The sequence below is a fragment of the Pseudonaja textilis genome, chromosome 3 (genome assembly GCF_049901715.1).
Source record: "Pseudonaja textilis isolate UNSWEBS1 chromosome 3, rPseTex1.2, whole genome shotgun sequence".
In the NCBI taxonomy this organism is placed as follows: domain Eukaryota; kingdom Metazoa; phylum Chordata; class Lepidosauria; order Squamata; family Elapidae; genus Pseudonaja; species Pseudonaja textilis.
This window is the reverse complement of record NC_141992.1, coordinates 88,252,585-88,271,671: the sequence shown is the minus strand read 5'-3', so window position 1 is coordinate 88,271,671 and position 19,087 is coordinate 88,252,585. Positions and strand designations below refer to the sequence as shown.

The 19,087-nt window shown below is 37.1% G+C and overlaps 1 long non-coding RNA gene across 1 annotated transcript; it reads right to left on the bottom strand.

Annotated features, from left to right (window-relative positions):
• Positions 1–801: 801 nt before the first annotated feature.
• LOC148126202 (uncharacterized) lies at positions 802–18,473 on the bottom strand. Its single transcript, XR_015742583.1, has 3 exons — positions 18,072–18,473; positions 12,937–13,023; positions 802–955 (listed from the first exon to the last, which is right to left on the bottom strand). It is a non-coding gene; the product is annotated as an uncharacterized LOC148126202 (long non-coding RNA).
• Between the last annotated feature and the right edge of the window lie 614 nt (positions 18,474–19,087).

The window sequence follows — 19,087 nt, the reverse complement described above, 5'->3', positions numbered from 1 at the left end:
CAGACTGAGCTCATGTTTTGCTTACAGCCTTTTCTCTTAGGTCAGCTTGAGGGTAAATATACTATAAGAATACCTGGTTTGGTGGGTCTGACTATGTATAGAAAATACATAAGGAACAATGGCCTGTGTTATTCTATGCTGCCTGGTTTGTAGGATATTTGCAGAACTATCATAGCTCCCAGATGAAAGAAAATCCCAGGTTAAAATCTGGACAACTTTTACGGAAACTGTTTGCAGGCAGAAACTTAAAATTAGTGTCAAATAGCAACATTGTTGTCATGCCAGATAAGGCATTGCTTCAAGGAGGAATATCAAGTACAAGAAGATGGAAGTGAATTACTTTCTTTTATTGGATTTTATATTGATCTCATTAAATTTTAAATCTTCAATATTTGTCGGCGATTGCAACAAAATTGAGAAATTGATTGAGAAACACCATAGAATGTTAATATTTCACTAGTTTATTATTTTAGTAGTTTAGTATTTTATTCAATTAATAATTAACTTGGCAATTTCACCTCTAAGTATTTTAGATTCCTTTTAGTATTTGCACTAATACTTTATTCTGTTTATTTCAGTTTGTAGCTTAGTAATATTCATTTTACTTATTTTTGTGCCTCATAATTATTGTCATGAAACCATACAACATTCTGGCAAGTTACTGTAATAAAGGATATTTATTAATTTATTGAATTAGGATAATATATACAATGATGAATTTTATATATTTATTAAATAACAATAACACTATTATATCAACTACTTAAACCCTTAATATGCTTTTCTTAGCCAAATTCTCATTCTCCAGGTGTCTTCAGTATGTAAGATATGGATTCACCCATCTCCTGTCTTCAGGCTGGATTATATTTCATTACAAGTGCTTCCACACACTTCTGCTATTTTTTCCTCTCCAAACCCTCAGGGGCACTTTGAAGCTGATCTGTGATCTGAAATGCTGAAATTGAGGAGGAAAAAAATTAAAACTCTGCCTTGCCTGAAGCAGCTGCAAATCCTATAGCAACAAAAAAAACCACCCTCCTCTCCTTCATTGCAGATAGAAAACACAGAAGAAAGGAAGGAAGGGAGGGAGGGAAGAAGGAGGGAAAGGGGGAGGGAGGGAGGAAAGACAGGCAGGCAGGCAGGCAGGCAGGCAGGCAGGAGCAGTAGACAGGAAGTTTGCAGACTTTCATCACCTACTGAAGAGAAGGAAAAACTCTGGCTGACATCATTCCTCCTTTTTTGTTGGGATTATGGATCATTGTAAAGTTCTCAACCTATCATTGTGGCCACAAGACTGTAAATTGAGGAACTGGGGGGAAATGTGAAGCAATAGTTTGTGGGTAAAAATAGCCACAATGCCAATATCAAAACCAAAGCAAGCAATCAAACAGAACCTATGTTTGCAATGATTTTGGATCTACCTTAGCTAAGCTGGGAACACATTAACTCTTTTCTTTAACATTGCTGCTGTAGTGTTGTGTCTACTCCCCAGTCTACCCAAAGCACTTATGCCTCTCAGACTGCAAGGAGCAGGAAATTATCAGCATTTACTGAATCCAAACAACAGAAGACTGCAAACGTTAACAGCTGCATCTATGACATTCTCTGTCTTTCTTCTGTGCCTGAACCAGAGCCTAGAACAGAGCTCTCCAAACTTGGCAACTTTAAGATTTGTGGATTTCAACTCCCAGATGGCTGGAGAATTCTGGGAATTGAAGTCCACAAATCTTAAAGTTGCCAAGTTTGGGGACTCTTGGCCTAAAAAATGGAGTGAAGCAAGGTTTGGTGAAGGGAAAAAATAAAAGTTTCATTTCAAATTTGTTGATAAGGTATCTGTTAAATTTACAAGAGAGCCCCTGTGTTCAAATGGAGGGAGGTGAAGGAAAGCAAAGTTCCTGGAAATGGGAAAAGGATCCATCCCAAGCCAGCAGAACTCCAGCTTTACGAAAGATAGAACAAAAAACGGGCTTGGCTGCTGAAAGATTAATATTATTATTGGAATATAGTGGCATGAAGCCAAAGCAGTCTGAAGCATAGGCTGCATATAGGTTCCTGCCATAGAAACCTAGAGGTCCAAAGTTCTTTCATATTGGCAAACGAATCTGAACATGTGGAGATGTTTTTACTGTGCTGCAATATCTGTATTGAAGATAGAGATACTCGCTTAATGACCACAATTGGTGCTGGAATGTTGGGCATTAAGTGAGATGTCTTGCCACATGAGCACTTCACCCAATGACCGTGGTTCTATGCGCTCTGGTTGTAGTCATTAAGTGATCTCATTGGTTTCTAAGCAAATGTAGGCTCAGGTAATGAGCGTGGGGTTGCAAGCATGGAGAGACAGGGAGGGAAGGATTTTAGCTGTGTTCTCTGCTTGGATTTCATCCAGAGGTGGGATTCTACCAGTTTGCACCTATTCACTAGAACCGGTTGTTAACATACTGAGCAGTTCGGAGAACCGGTTGTTAGAAGAAATTACTGGCCTAATCCTGTAAGGAAGGAAGGAAGGAAACATTCTGGTGTTGCTTACAGAAGCTGCCTCTCCGTTAACCCTTATTACATTCTTGGCAGGACTAGACTTCCTGTCTCTGGAACTTCTCTGGAGTTTTTGTCCCCTCCTTTGCTGGTACTTTGCTTGTGTGGAGTGATCATTGAAAAAAGTGACTTATGACCCTTTTTCAAACTTACGACTGTTGCAGCATCCCCACAGTCATGAGAGGCCAGGTGAGGAGATGCATGCCTCGATGTGAGTGATGTTGAGTTGGCCATGCCCAGTCAGTAACATGACCACCAAGCCACATCTAGCGCCTAAGCCGTGCCCACAGAACCGGTTGTTAAAAATTTGAATCCCACCCCTGATTTCATCAGGCATGTTGCTAAAATCTTTTCTCTCTGCAGCTCCATGCCTGCAGAGGAGCTTCAGGGAGGGATGCAGGGAGAAAAGGATAAATCTAGCCAGGCATGGAGCTGCAATCCTTTTTTCTCTGCAGCTTTGTGCCTGTGGCTGCCAAAATCCAAGCAGGAATGAATCTGAATCCTTCAGCTGGTAGCTCTTTTAGCCAATCCTCTTGGCAGGAGGCAGTAGCTTGCAACCTTTCTTGTCAGCTTCCCCAATGACTTTCTGAGGAAGCCAGTACAGAAAATTGCAAATGGTGATCACATGATTGCAAGATACTTGCAATTGGGTCACAAGTTTGCCAAGTTTGCCAAGCATCCAAATAATGATCGCATGACTGTGTTCTCTGTGTGTATGCCATTTTGTGATGTAGGAAGTGCTTTACAGGCACTCCCTTTAAAGCACACCCTTTCTGAGGCCATCATTAATTTGAACCATCATTAAATGTATGGTTGTTATTTGAGGGCTACCTGTACTGTTGCTACCAGTTAGGACATAGAAACTTCCTTATTGTATACTAGATGAGACCAGTGGTGGGATTCAAATAATTTAAAAACCAGTTCTCTGCCCAAATGACTGGCTTGGTAGGCATGGCTTGGTGGTCATGTGACTGGGTGGGTGTGGCCAACTCAACATCATTCACATTGAGGGGCGTTTTACCTCACCCAGGCTCCCATTACCGTGGGGATGCTGCAATGGTTGTAAATGTGAAAAATGGTCATAAGTCACTTTTTTTGGTGCTATTGTAACTTTGAATGGTCACTAAATGAATTATTGTAGGTCAAGGATTACCTGTACAAAAATACAAAAACCTTCTTTGCTTGCAAAAAGCTGCCCTAAATACTGATCATTAGATTAGAAATGGGGGAATACACACTGAAGATCAATGATAGCCGCAGCTATCATTGAAACCTGAACTATTGTGTCTGAATACCTTCCTTTTCATCAGAAATACCTACAACCCAGAATTACAAAATCAGGCAGGGTGCCAGAGCACCTTGAGGAATTAAAATAGTTAAAATGCAATAATAATTATCAGCAGCCAATGCTTGCCCATAAAGTGCCCTTTAGCAGAGAGGTAATTTAAGCTCTCCAGAAAGTGGGTGGGCATCTACCTGACAGGATTAGCCCTGTAAAGTGGAAAAAACAAAGGGCTGTTGGAAGGAGATTTCTTCCAAGAACCAGTTTGCTGAACTGCTCAGAAAGTCAATAAATGGTTCTCCTAAACCTGTGCCAACTGGCTGAATCCCACCACTGGATGAGATTTAATAATGTTGCACAGATTGACAACAGTTTATCAATGTTTGAGGCAACAGTTTACCAATTTTCTACTCCTAGATTAAGATGCCAGGGATTGAATCTGATATTTTCAGTATGGAGACCCTATGTTATCTCTGATTTATAAATCATTTATTAATTGAATCAGTCGTATTACACTTATATTTATGTCTTGCCCCTTACTATGTCACTCTGGCATGTAAAGACAAATTTCTTTCAATTAGGTTCAACTCCTAAGTAATTACACAGGCATATCTGGGTAATTTTCTTGATAACACAGAAATTGTTTGCAATTGTCTTTTGGAATACTTTTTGGCTTCTTCCTCTTGCCTACAGTCCCAGTATTACTCTCCCATGAAACTAACCACGGTGAACAAATTATGAATCACTTGTTTTTGTTTCCTTCCAGGCTGGAAATGCTGAAAATAGTATGTAATAATCTAACACTTTCCTATCCCAAGGAAACCCTGACCTGTTCCTCTCCGCTATTCCTGCTGTAGCCTTGGACATAGTAAGTTCTGTTGTAATCCTAGTTAGCAGACTATATTTTATACTTTCTGTGTCATGCATATTCAGGCAACTTATTGCCCTGCCACTATTACTTATTATTCTATCCTATAATAGTTGATTGTATTGTTTGGGAAACCTGAAGGGCTAGTTGGGTCATATTGGAGAGCTATGTGATCATTAACAGTTGACACCAATTTGATTAGAAGGAACTTACGAAGAATCTTATCTCTCAGCTTCAGTTTATGGCAATTTTTGAACTGACTTTATACAGGACAAAGAGAACAAGCCAGCTTTCCAAATCTCACTAAAGATTTGTAATATATCAGTTGTCATCTCTAGCTACATAGAAAGAGGTGCTGGAGTTATGAAAGCAGTCATACATCTTATTTTGGTTTGTTTGCTGTAAAATGTTAGATGTTTTGTTCCTGAATGATAGAATAGTTAGATTATATGGTGTTTTTTTTCTCTCCGTGTAACCATGTGCTCATTTTTCCTGTACTCACTGAGTGCATAAACTGGCCTCCTGCAATAAACAAAGACTCAAAATTATAAACCCACCTTGGAGGTAGGAAAATAAATGAAGTGTCCTTTCTGCCTTAGGTTTAAGGGAGATAAGCTTCTTACTGTCCTATTTGCTTCATTAGAAGAGATTGTTAGATATGAAATGTGCAATCCCCTTTTAGTTACTGGAAGAGCTTTGCCTAATAACAACTAGCAGCTAGATGAGCAACTAGGAGGAAAGGAATAATATTTTTTTTTTAAAAAAACGCTTAAAAGTTGCCACAATGAAGTTTGGAAAGAGATTACAAGTACTCCTCAACTAATGACCAGAATCGGGACCAGAATTTTCATTGCTGAGCAAAGCGGTGAGTCGCATAGTTGTTAAGTGAATCTGGTTTCCCCCATGAACTTTGCTTGTCAGAAGGTTGCAAATGACAATCACATGACTTTGCTTTTTGTTTTTTGTTATAAACTTTATTACATAAAATTATATACATCATGATGTCAATGTCAAGACATCATTTAGATTTCCTTATTATATTTCTATATATACTTTCTTATTATATTACCATTGCATATTTCTTTCCTTATTCTTATTACAAATTAATATATTTTCATCATATATTTCCATTTTCTCCACAATAGATATATACATAATCTCCTATTCTTTACCTAATTACCATTTTAGTTTCTTTTTATTCTTAAACCATTTGTACCAGGCGTCCCAGACTATATAATACGTCGAATCCTCTTCATCTCTTAGTTTCAAAGTCAGTCTGTCCATCTCTGCACAGTCTAATTATTTTTTAATAACAACACCCTCCGGTGGTACATTTTCCTGCTTCCAAAATTGTGCATAAGAGATCCTAGCAGCTGTTAAAATATGTGACATAATATATCTGACTTTTTTGTTGTATTTTTCTGTTGTTAAGCCTAATAAAAATAATTCTGGTTGGGGTTCAATTTTCTGTTTTATTATTTCTTCTAACCACAGTTGAATTGTATTCCAATATTTCTTTCCACCATGTTTGAAAATAGGTGCCCCTTTCTTTCTTACACTTCCAACAATTTGGATTTTGGTTAAACTTTTTTGCTAGCCTAGCAGGGGGTAAGTGCCACCTATAAAACATTTTGTACAGGTTTTTCCTGTATGCTGTAGACATAGTTAATTTGTAATTTAGTCACCAACATTTTTTCCAATGTTCCAAACCTATATTGTGTCCAACATTTTTCACCCTTACTACCATTGTTTCTTTAACCACCTCCTCTTCTATCTTAAAGTCAATCACATGACTTTGGGACATCATAATATCATAAAAATATGTCATGTCACCTTCTTCTGTATGATTGTAATTTTGAACAGTCACTAAATAAATAATTGTAGGTCGAGGACTACAACCATATAACTTCATATCTTTTTTTAAAAAGTTAGAATTTTGATCTTATTTTGTTTGTTTTTGAGATACTTCCTTTCTACCCTTCCTACATCCTCCTCTCCCTTTGATATAACCTGGAATAATGTTTGTTGAGAAATTTCAAGAAACAAATGCTACAAGAATACAAAGTCAGTTCCTAAGGAACCATTTACAAAAATGATCAAAAATTCTTGTTACAATTTAACTCTAGTCTTATAAGTTCCAAGCAGCCTCCTCCAGCAAAATCTTAATATTAATTCTTTTCCTCTCCCTTCCCACTTATAGCAAAAAAAAACAACTTTTTTTTTCCAGTGTTCAGAAATCTTTAATGTCCCCTTGGCTTTAATTTTCAAAATTAATTACCTGCTGATGCCAAAGCGGGTTTTTCCGATTTCCATCTGCTATCATCGTAAGGAAGGAGAGTGAGAAAAAACAAACTTTCCCTTTTAACTTTCATCCGCCGCTTTTTCCAATCTTCTTAGGGAACGATGTATCTTTAATGAAGTTTAAATTCCAGGGTATTTAAATGTTACTTATTATCCCGAAAACTTTCACTTCTCAAGCTTCCTCCTGCACATTCTTATTCCGGATGAAAGCTTCTTTGTGGTGGCCATTGCTGATCACCGCTCCACCGCTTTTGGAAAAGGGAGTTAAACCAGCTGAGGAGGGGGCTTGTGAATCCCCCGGACCCCTGCTGGATCTCCCCTGTCTTCAGTTACCTCTACGGGGCAACTATTGGCCCCCAAATCCAGCTGGATCGAAGGCACTCCAGCTGCGAGCACAGCAGAAACCACGCACGATCACGGATTCCTGCTGCCGCTGAAGCCTTACAAACTTCTAAAAGATATATTTTGGAACTTTGCAACTGAACTATAACCCCAGGAAGAGAAAGTATAAAAAGAAGAAAGTGTTAAATGAAACAGATTGTGTGTATTTGGATTGCTTGGTGACTTTGGGACCTTTGGAAATTATTATTTGAAAGACTAAAAACATTTGGGTTGTTTAAATTTTTTTTTTTTACAATGGCATTACTTGTTGATGAACTGAAAATGGAATTTAAAAAGCTAAAAGAAGAGGAACAAGAAGGGAAGGGCTCTTCTGGATCTGTTTTTCATTTCTTAGAAATGGCAATTTTTATCTATCAGAAACTACAGGAAGATCAGGAAGAAGAAGAAGAAGAAGAAGAAGAAGAAGAAGAAGAAGAAGAAGCAGCCATCTTTAATGAACAAGCAACTCTAGCTGGGGAAGAAAAGGGAAAGAGAGGAAAGAGAATGGAGAATTTAAGACTTAAAAAAAGAACCCCAAAAGGGAAAAATAAGGTGAAAAATCGATACAATGTCAGAAAGCAACAGAAAAGAGGAATACAGAAGAGGGTGGAGATTAAGAGGATGGTGATCAAGAGACAAGGGGGTAAAAAGGCTAGATTGGAGAAGAAAGGAAGGAAAAAAGGGAAGAGAAGTTACAAAGGTTTGAAACCTTTGAAGTTACAAGAAGTTTGAAACAAGATGTAAAGAAACAGGATTTATTCAGAGACAATGGGTAAAAATATAATTAAAAAAGAGATTCTGCAAAAGTACATAAGACTGTATTGTTGTATTTGTATTTGAAATAATGTTAGAAAACTGGAACATTATATGATTATAAAATGGGATAAAATATTAAAAGGAATGTGTAAAATGCTTAAGATTTAATGATAGTTTAATTTGCTATGGATTATTGTTCTAATTACATTATAAACTTATTATCTTCCTATCTTAAAATATAGTACGTAGCTTTAGAATCTACTAAGCAGAATCAGAATGAAAATTATATATTATTTTAAGTGTTAAATTTAGGGGAAAGATATAAAGGCGTCATACTTCAATCAGTGATTACAGGAGAAACTTTGTGTTAATGAGAAAAGATAATAGATAATTCAAATAGAAGAGATAAAAGATACAAGCATAATGATTTAAATTGAGATGAAATAAATAAAATAGAATTAAGAGAGTGAAAAGAGGGGAGAAGCTATATAGAAAATGTAGAATGGTAAATAAGATATGAAATGGTATATAAAGTGAGCATGAATTTGATTTATGTCTGTACAAAAAGATGTAACCCGGGACTAAGCCGCTTTCCAAAAAGAAGTTTTATGTTTTTATGTTTTGTGTTTTGTTTGTGTATGTTTGTTTATTGAAAATTAATAAAAAATTTATTTAAAAAAATGATAAAAAATTCTTTTTTCTGTTAGCTTTTGGTTTAGTCTGAGACAAAAGTAACTTGCTTTTCCTGTTGAAAAGGGGCAAAATTATGTTTCAGTTACAAAAGAATTTTTTTCTATTCTTCATATCTGTATATTATTATTAGTCAATAATTCTGCTGACATCCATATCATATCTATTCTAGACCAGGATGTGTGCCTTTTTTGAATAAAAAGTATATTGCTTACTTTCCGCATTTCTCTCTTTTCATGCATCTTTTAAATTAAATTCTTTTGTTATTCGAAGGAAGGATTTTGGTAGTATCTTTCTAACTTTCTTTGTTGTTTTCTGTGTTTTATAATCCAACCGGTCGTTAATTATTCCATTAAAATCTCCCATCATACAAATATTAACATACTCCTATCATTTAGCATAGGATTGGTTCATGCTCAAGCAGTGATCTTGTCAGGAAACAATATTAATTTGATCAAGAATTTCAACACACAAATGTTGTCATAGAATTGTAAGATTTGGATGGAACCTTCCAAGACTGTCTATATTGAGTTTTATTACCCAAAACTATATCAAAATTGCCACTGGAACAGTAAATTTTAGATGCAACAGAAGAGAAATGAAATTAAATCTAGTTTTTTTATTCTGGGTCTCACCCAACTTTTTGATCTTAAGCTTTCCTTACAAGATTAGCTTGTATTTTTTATTTCTTTGTTTATTTTTACCAGGTACATATTATAGTTTTCAAAGCACAAAGGGAAGAAACACAAATACAAGTTTAAAATAATATAAAAAATTACAGCCTAGTGAAACTCAATATATACAGTACAGATTGCCAAAAAATCTAAAATATAGTTAATATATTTAAATCATCATTAATGCTTAAAGTATTATAGATGTTTCATACCTAATTTCTAGTCAAAACATGTCTCTGTTAAACTTTCAACATACTTATCCAACACAACTGGAGTAAATAGGTGAAAAATGAGAACCCCTCAGTTATCTGATAAGACTACAGGTAAGATTTTATTATGCCCATTTTTTCATTGCTCAAGATATATCAGGATCAAAATCTTGGTATATTTATTTCGAATGGTATATCATGTCACAACACTAAGTCATGCAGACATTTAACATAATAGATGTTTCTTCTGTGATTGCATTTTTCCTGTGCTATGGTTTCCCCACAAATAGCTCCTATCAAAGCATTAGTCTCCATAATGGCACAATGACATCGTTTATCTTCCCAATTTGTTGTTTGATATACTTTATCAGTCCTCTCAACTGTTTCATTGTGCAGCACTAGCTTTAGAGCCAGATGGAAGGTTTTCAGACATTGCTTCAAAAAATTGCCATTATTGAATTTTTGCAGAGGAAAACACATAGATCCTCTGAATAATATTTTTTTTTACAAAAAAAAAAAAAAAACCAGCAGCCTTACTGGAAGCTAAAGCACCACCAAATTCAGTGAATGAGAACTCCATGGGATAAAAGCGCTTGAGGGTTTAACTCTCAGATCTGAGCCTGCACTTCTTTGTTTCTTTTCAAGTTGGCATCATTAGTGTAACCCTCACCTCTCAGGTCAGTGATTGCAATTCCCAAATCTTTTAACTTTATAATATGTACAATTTTTATACGAGGTCCTGTTGTATCAGCAATTTTAATAAATTCTGGATAACGCAGGAACTTTCTTTTACTAGATTCTGTTGTTAAAAATGTTATTTTAATTTATTATTTTAATTTATTATTTATCAAATTTACATACCTGTCCATCTCCCCCAAAGGGGACTCTGGATGGTGCACCATAATAAATAAAACAGCCCAAATAAAACAGATAAAATTCTAATCCCCAGTATTATTTATTTTATTTACTTATTGAATTTATATTGCCGCCTATTCACCCATGGCGACTTGAGGTGGCTTACAAAATGTAAAACCATATTTAAAATAAAAACCAATAAAAACTAATAAAAAGAATCTAACTAATGAAAAGAAATTAATAAAGCACAATAGAACAAAACCTGGAAATAAATAAATAAATAAATTGTCCCCAACTCCCACCCCCCGCCCCAACAACTGCAGACCACACGAGGAGATGATGATGATATCCCCAATAATAAATAGTAATAAATAAATAAAAACCAGAAATATTAACCCAGGGCAAAGGAAGGATAAAAATGGCACCCTCGGCAATAGAGACATCAGAACAGATCTCTGGTCCTCTGTTCCAGGCCTGGTAGCATAACCTGGTTTTGAGGGCTTTATAAAAAATCGAAAGGTATTTTCAGGGGGAAGGATATTCAAAAGGCAGATACAGCAGCAGAGAAGGTACCAGGTGTAGGTTCCTGTAACATGGCATATCTAATGAGGTGGGCCAATGTAACCTGGGAGCCTTTTCAATGACCCAGTCCCAATGCAGCTCAAGGAGCAGTCATGTAACATGTGCTGCCCTAGAAGTGCACATAGCTGTCTGTAACACCACATTTTGTACCAGCTGAAGCTTCTGGATGCTCTTCAGGGGCAGCACCATATAGAGCACATTGCAGTAGTCCAACCTGGAGGTGACTTGGGCATGAATGGCTATAAGCAAGATCTGCAGGCGCAACTGGTGGATTAGATAAAGCCATGCAAAGGTCCTCCTGGTCTAACAGGCAACTCTTCATCGAGCAGGAGTCATGAGTCTAGGAGGACTCCCACCCAATACCAAAGATGGCATGGTCCTAGAACCAGACATGGTCCTGAGAACTAAAGCTACTCAACCTTAGCAGGGTTAGGTTATAGCCTGTCATTTCCCATACAGACCCCCACGGCTTCCAGGTATCTAAGACATACATGGCATTGCTTAATTTGCCAGGGCTGGAGATACAGTGTGTAATTGAGTATCATCAGTATACTGATGAATCCTCACCCCATAGCAACAAATGAGCTCACTCCTGTAAAAAGGAGAGGAGAAAGCAGCGAGCCCTATATCACTCCATATCATAGGGCTGAGGGTATGACCTCTCCTCCCCAATCACTTTTGACTGGAATTGACCCTGAAGAAAGGAGATGAAGCCCAACCCATGGCAGAATACAACAATACTGTATTTGTTCCATATGGCTAATAATTGTCCAGAATCATTAATTAATTAATTAATTAATTAATTACCATCTTGTTGATTTCAGATTTGTCACAATCTTGACTTTAAATTTTGCTGCCAGTTAGCAATATGATCTTATTTTGAACTGTTATTGAAAAGTAACGGAGTGTGATTCTTTGAGTAATGATTCTTCTGAGAAACTTCTAGAGTATAGCTCAAATTCAGCCATTGATTCTACAATTTCAAGTACATTTGTATTATTTCCCATCAACAGTTGATCTGATGTATCATGACATGTCAGATTTGGGTAACAAGCATTACAGAAGAACTGGGTACATTCAGTACATTTTCCCAGTAAAGGGACTGACGGTATTGTGTCCTGATATTGTTAATATATGGTGGCTTTCTTTCATTTACAGCTCTTTGCTGCCTCCTCATGACAGCCCAGATAATATAGCTAGATTTTTCCAGTTTCTTTCTACAGAATATCATGTGACTATAATCTTAGACTGGAAGAGTGTGCAATACAACTGATATGCATTTGAGTACATAATTAATGGTATCTCCACTTTGTCACTGTTGGGGATTTCAGATCAATAATGTCATCTGGATGAATATGTTTAATTGCTGAGGGGGAACAAAACATTTTTCACTTGCTCTGGCACAGGCAATACAAAGAAGTCCCTTGGGCTATTATTTAAACCTACCCATAGTGTTGGATCATTAGATTCAAGGAGCTAAAGTGAATAAAAGCTTTACCCTATTCTTTCTTGAGAGACACTTTCCTTCGGGAGTAATGTGGAAATAGTGTGAGAGAGATATGAATACTGCAGGTGCTGCTAAGGTATCTGCACTCTGACTAATGGGAAGATCACATATCTTTTGTACCACTTGGATTCTTAGTGGAATCAGATTTCTTACTGCAAGCATATACACCTACATATCTCAGGAAAATTTCTGTCTTAGGAAAATCTCAATATTCCTTTCCTTTCCTTTCCTTTCCTTTCCTTTCCTTTCCTTTCCTTCCCTTCCCTTCCTTTCCCTTCCCTCTCCTCTCCTCCTACCTCAGAAGGGCATTTTCTTCTTTTGATCATGCTTGCTGTGCTGTGCCAGCTTTTCTCAGAACCTATGGGTCAAATAAGCAGGGGGCCCTGAAAGAGAAAGGACATCATAATGGCTTAACCAGTTCCTATCACTTCTTCTAGCTCTGACTCCCTTTTCTCCCCAGAAAAGGAAGCAGAAAACTGGAAACACCCCAAGAAGCTGGTATTAAATCAGTTGAGACTCCTGGCCATGCTGGAAAGGTACATTACACTGTTTTCCTCTGCTTTAATTGCTAGAAATCTTACTCCTTTTCACCTTCTCTTCTGCCTTCCTGCTATGTCCCTTGTTTCCAGAGTCTACCAGCATTCTCTCATACAGAGCAGGGAAAGCATTTGCACTATCAGCAATTTCCCACATTTTGGTACTGAGTTTAGATTTGTGGTGGTTGTTTCAACTTTCTTCATAGGTATACTAAAACAGTACAGGACCTGTAATATAGACTAGGTTTTTTTTTTAAATGTTGGGGCTGGGGAAAGTGTTAAAGAAAAATCCTGGAAACTAATCTGGGAAAGAACATCCCCAACTATTTCTTTTGTATCTTAGAAATATTGCTATGGATACCTTCACTTCATTTAACTGAACTTTTCACCCCTTAGTCTCTCATGGAACTCTGTTAAATTTTCACAAACCCCTCCCCCCCAAGTTCTGTGGAATACAGTCTGAAAAACCCTGAGATAGGCTAGTGGGCAGACCTGAGGTAAATATGGGTATAAAGCAGGGGTGGGATTCTACAGGTTTGCACCTATTCGCTAGAACCGGTTGTTAACCCTCTAAGCAGTTTGGAGAACCTGTTGTTAGAAGAAATTACTGGCCTAATCCTGTAAAAAAGGCAGGAAGGAAACATTCTGGTGTTGCTTACAGAAACTGCCTCTCCATTAACTCTTATTACATTCTTGGCAGGAGTAGACATCCTGTCTCTGGAACTTCTATGGAATTTTTTCCCCTCCTTTGCTGGTACTTTGCTTGTGTGGAGTGACCATTCAAAGTTACAATGGTACTGAAAAAAGTGACTTATGATCACATTGACGACTGTTGCAGCATCCCCACAGTCATGAGGGGCCAGGCAAGGAGATGCGATGTGAGTGATATTGAGTTGGCCACGCACAGCCAGTCACATGATCACCAAGCCCTGGCCCACCAACTAAGCCACGCCCACAGAACCAGTTGTTAAAAAATTCGAATCCCACCCCTGGTATAAAGCTGCTAGAAAGTAAGTTGAATTCTTCAGTACTGTTGCACAAGGAATATGGCAGGAAAATGTAAAATATAAGCCATTGCCTCAGGGCCGGTCTTAGAAACTACACATTGCCAGAGTCACTTGGAATCAACATAAGTGGGAAAACAACAATAAATATTGAGCAATAAAAAAAGTTTGGAACGTTTGAGGCAAGGCTAAATTCTATAAACGTGTAGCTACTTTTGCCTATCTTGGCACCTTTACTTATCTGAACAGCAGCCTAAGTGTCACATGAGGAAACAAATTTAAAATTTTGAGAGATTTTCAATAGTAAGTTTTAATAGAAGCCAACTAGGTGACTTTGGGCCAGTCACTTACTCTCAGTCCTAAGAAGGAGAAAATGGAAATCACTTCTGAAAAAACTTGCCAAAAAACCTGCAGGGACTCCAGGAGGTCTCTGAGAATCAGACACAACTAAACAGAAAAAAAGCAGAATATACCCATCCTCCCAAAGATGATTAAAAAATTTCTAGGAGAATGTCTAAATCCTTGGATATATAATGTATGCATGATATGATTTCTTTGAAATCCTTAAGTCTATAGTGTAAACCTTGACAGGAATGAAGGAGTATACCAGAAGGAAAATAGATGTAAAGGCTATGGCAGAAAAGACTCCAAAATCCATAGACACAATTTACAAATTACTTGACAGCTTCTGAATTATCAAGAAGGCTTTTCAGGCATAATGGTTTGAAGCCAGAAAAAATAACTGGGAGGGGAAAATGTATCTGATAATTGAGCCACATCTTCAATCAGTTATTTCTTTGCAGCAGAGCATCTCCAGATGAACTTCTATTTGGTATAGATAGATAGGTATTTGCTTGCACTACAGACTCTTAAAATCTGCTAGGGAGAAGAAATAAACAGGTGTTAATCAGTGATGAGATTCAAATTTTTTTACTACCGGTTCTGTGGGCGTGGCTTGGTGGGTGTGGCAGGGGAAAGGATACTGCAAAATCTTCATTCCCACCCCACTCTAGGAGAAGGATACTGTAAAATCTCCATTGCTTCCCTACCCCACTAACCTGCTTTCCAGCTCTGTTCTCCTGTGCAGGGCAACAAAAGAAGACCCAACCAATTAGCTGCGACTCGAGAGACAGAGAATAGATGGGGCGGAGCCAGTCAGAGGTGATATTTGCCGATTCTTTGAACTACTCAAAATTTCCGCTACTGGTTCTCCAGAACTGGTCAGAACCTGCTGAATAGCACGTCTGGTAAGTAGCAAGTGATTGGAAGTACCTATCAATCCCAAGTGCATAAATATTTTCAGGGGCATTATGTGAGGAATGCATTGCTTAACATATGGGAAAAAATTAAACCACAATAGTATATGGAAATATCAGTCTGGCTCTCCCCAGTGAAGGCACTTATATATCCAAATCTCACTAATTTGGAAAAAAATGTACTATATAAAGATATCTTAAATGAGAGGGGTGAATTTAAATCAAGGCAACAATGGCAGGACCAAGGGGTTAATCTAGCTTGATGGCCATATTTTCTGATTCAGTCAAGATATGAGAAAGATGTTAGATAGAACATGGGATGCAAATAAAGAACCTACAGCCTTGAATACAATTTTAATGGGGACGGATGAAAAAATGATTAAAAATATACAATTATTTACTGAACTACAAAATGGAGGAAGAAATAGTCAAAGAAATGATGATTGCCTGGGCAAAAAACTTCAGCTATAATATAGAATTAGAGAATTGGCAAAAAACTTTGGGACAGAAATTACAAAATGACTATGGCTTCAGCTTACAAACAAAATCTTTATAAGATTTTACCACCTGCAAGATTGGTGAAAATGTTCAGCAACCTATCTGTTAAATGTTGGAAATGCAACCAAGTCACAAGCACCTATTACCATATGTGGTGGACATGTGATAAAGCAAGAAAATATTGGGAAAATATACATAAATGGCTGGAAATGATAACTAAGCAAAATATTGAATTTAAACCAGAAATATGCCTTTTAGGTATACTATCGAGGATTTTGACAGAGCAACCACATATTTAGTGTTATACATACTGACGGCAGTAAGGATTACATATGCTAAATACTTGAAAATATGAGTGCTCCACTGGACGAGGTTATAATTAGAAAAATTTGGGACTGTGCTGAAATGGATAGATTTACTTTAAAAATTAAAGACAAAGATGATTCAGAATACTTTTGGACATGGAATACATTCTATGAATGGGTAGAGAAAAGAGGTAGAAATTAGAGAAAGTAAGATTATGAAGGTTAATATTATATATATTGAAAGTAAAGTGGTAGATAAACATAAATGTAGTAATTGATAAGAATGTAATTAACCTAACATAAAAAGAAACCTAGATCAACTCCTTTAGTTATACTATTAGTAATGTTATTATACCTTTACTATTGCTATTGGTTTGTATGTTGAGATTTATAACCAACGTATGTTGATCATGTTTTATTTGTAAAGAATGCTCTGCCAATGCACTGTTATTCAAAAATGTTTATGAATGAAAATTTATAAAATAATAATTAAAAAAAGAACCTGCTGAATACCACCTCTGGTGTTAATATTATTGCTACTGTATATGAATTCCATCTTATGATAATTATTCAGATCCCTTCTCAATGGAAATTAGGCAGACCCTCTACAAAATTGGAGATTATTTAAGGTAACATAATAAAGCCAATCTTGTAAAACTGGATGCTTAAATTAACATGTTAAATCAAAGACAATTCTACAACACTGTCAGCTTTGGAAGTCATTTTGAGAGTTGATGCTCCCATACTGCCACAAGCCTGAGAAAGTGGGAGAAGGGGGTTTCAATTGAGTAGCTCTAAGTAGACAAAATAAAATTCTTTTATTAGTTCAAGGTCATTGAGTATAGCGCAGAATGAAATTATAAACTGACTTTAGGATGGATCATGATTGGGCATGTGATGTGATGGATGGATTTGTAGTTTGAATATTGCAAGGAATTCCGAAAACTTTTAGATTCGGGATTGAACAGATGTGCCAGTTTACTATCCAAATAAAGATACCTTTGAGATATGTCTGCCTCAGAGTTATTGATTGGAATGGAGGTTTGCTGGAACCCTGACAAACAGTGGATGTTTAAGTTAATATAATCAAAGCCAATTCTAGTGATCTTAGGGAATGTCCCCTCAATCAACAGAGTACCACAAATGTGATTTAAAGTGTTCCTCCTCCTCCTCCCATTATATGATCTTGGTTTTCAGTACCTACATCTGTAATTTTTGAAATTGTGTTACAACAATACAATGAGAAAATAAATTCCAAATCTATGGAGGCTGACTGAAATTTTATGACGACTGAGACACTGTCTCAGAGATTAACATACTTTAGAAACTTGATATGTTGACAGTTAACAATTTGTGGTCTGAGACAAACAAAAGAGCAATAATTTGCTGTCCTTTCATGACATGCAGAATCAACTTCCTAGGTCTAATTCATGGAAGGAATAGCTATTTTTGTGAGGAAAAAAGAGTCACACAAAAGTTATTGAGCTCCTTATAAAATAATGAATGATGATTACAGTAATGTATAAATAAAAACCCAGCTGTAAATGAAGCAACTTGGATTTATATTTTCCAGGAAGAATATAAATATAAGCAACTATATAAAGAAAGAACTTTTGAGGGCTCATTTACCCTCAGGCTTATATAAGTGTGTTCTGTCTCCCCTTCCCTTTCCCCCCAAAGATGAGAGATTATACACACACAAACACAGACAGGCAAGCTGGCTCGGACTTCGCAGAGCTAATTCTTTGGAACTGATAATATTCTTGGCATTCCACTACATCCTGCCTGACAAGTCCGAGCTGGCAGCAATTATAAATTAAAGTCTTACTCACAGAGACAAATGGTTCTTTTACATCATAAAAATCACAAGGTAGTCCACAAAACAATCATTCATGAAGAAAATCTGAAGTAAGGTAAACTTTGTCCTGTACAAAGTTTAAGGAGAAAACACACCCACTTTTATCCCCCGTGGGGTGTGGCTCAATGACAGCCCACTCTCTGACCCTCCCACGCCTCCTACGTTGCTGCTCACGTTTCTCCCTACGACGCTGCTTGGGGTCGAGCCAATACTCCTCCTCTTCACTCCCTGTCAGGGGCTGCTCCGACATGCCTTCCTCCTGATTCATCTCAGGCTGTTCCTCTCGGTTGTCTGATGGAACCTGAGGCATTACCAGGGAGGAAGGTCATGGGGAGGAAGGCATTGCCAGGGAGGAAGGTCCTGGGGAGGAAGGCATTCCCAGTTCCTCCTCCTCAGCTTCCAGGTCCTCTTTCTCTGACAGCATAGGCTCGGAAATCGGGGCTACAACGTAAGTGTGATTAAGCAAAAGAAATTAATTAATTAATTAATTAATTAAAGTCAGTTGCTTACCAAATAATAGGTATAAGTAAAAACATAGTTATGAATACATGGATACATGTAAGAAAAATAAAAAAATATATAAAAGAAACAATACGACAGGGATGGTAGCCACGCTGGTGCACTTATGCATGCCCCCTACAGACCTCTTAGGAAAGGGATGAGGGCAATAGTAGACAGTCTAAGGTTAAAGTTTTTGGGGTTTGGGGAAAAAACACAGTCAGGTAGAGTATCCCAGACTTTGACCACTCTGTTGCTGAAGTCATATTTCCTGCAATCAAGTTTTGTGCGATTAACCCTGAGTTTGTACCTATTGTTTGCTCTAGTGTTGTTATGGTTGAAGCTGAAGTATTCATTGACAGGTAGGACATTGCAATGTAGGATTTTATATACTATACTTAGATCAGACCAAAGGTGGTGTAGTTCTAGGTTTTCTAGGTCTAGAATTTCGAGTCTGGTGGCATAAGGTATTCTGCAATGAGTAGGGGAGTG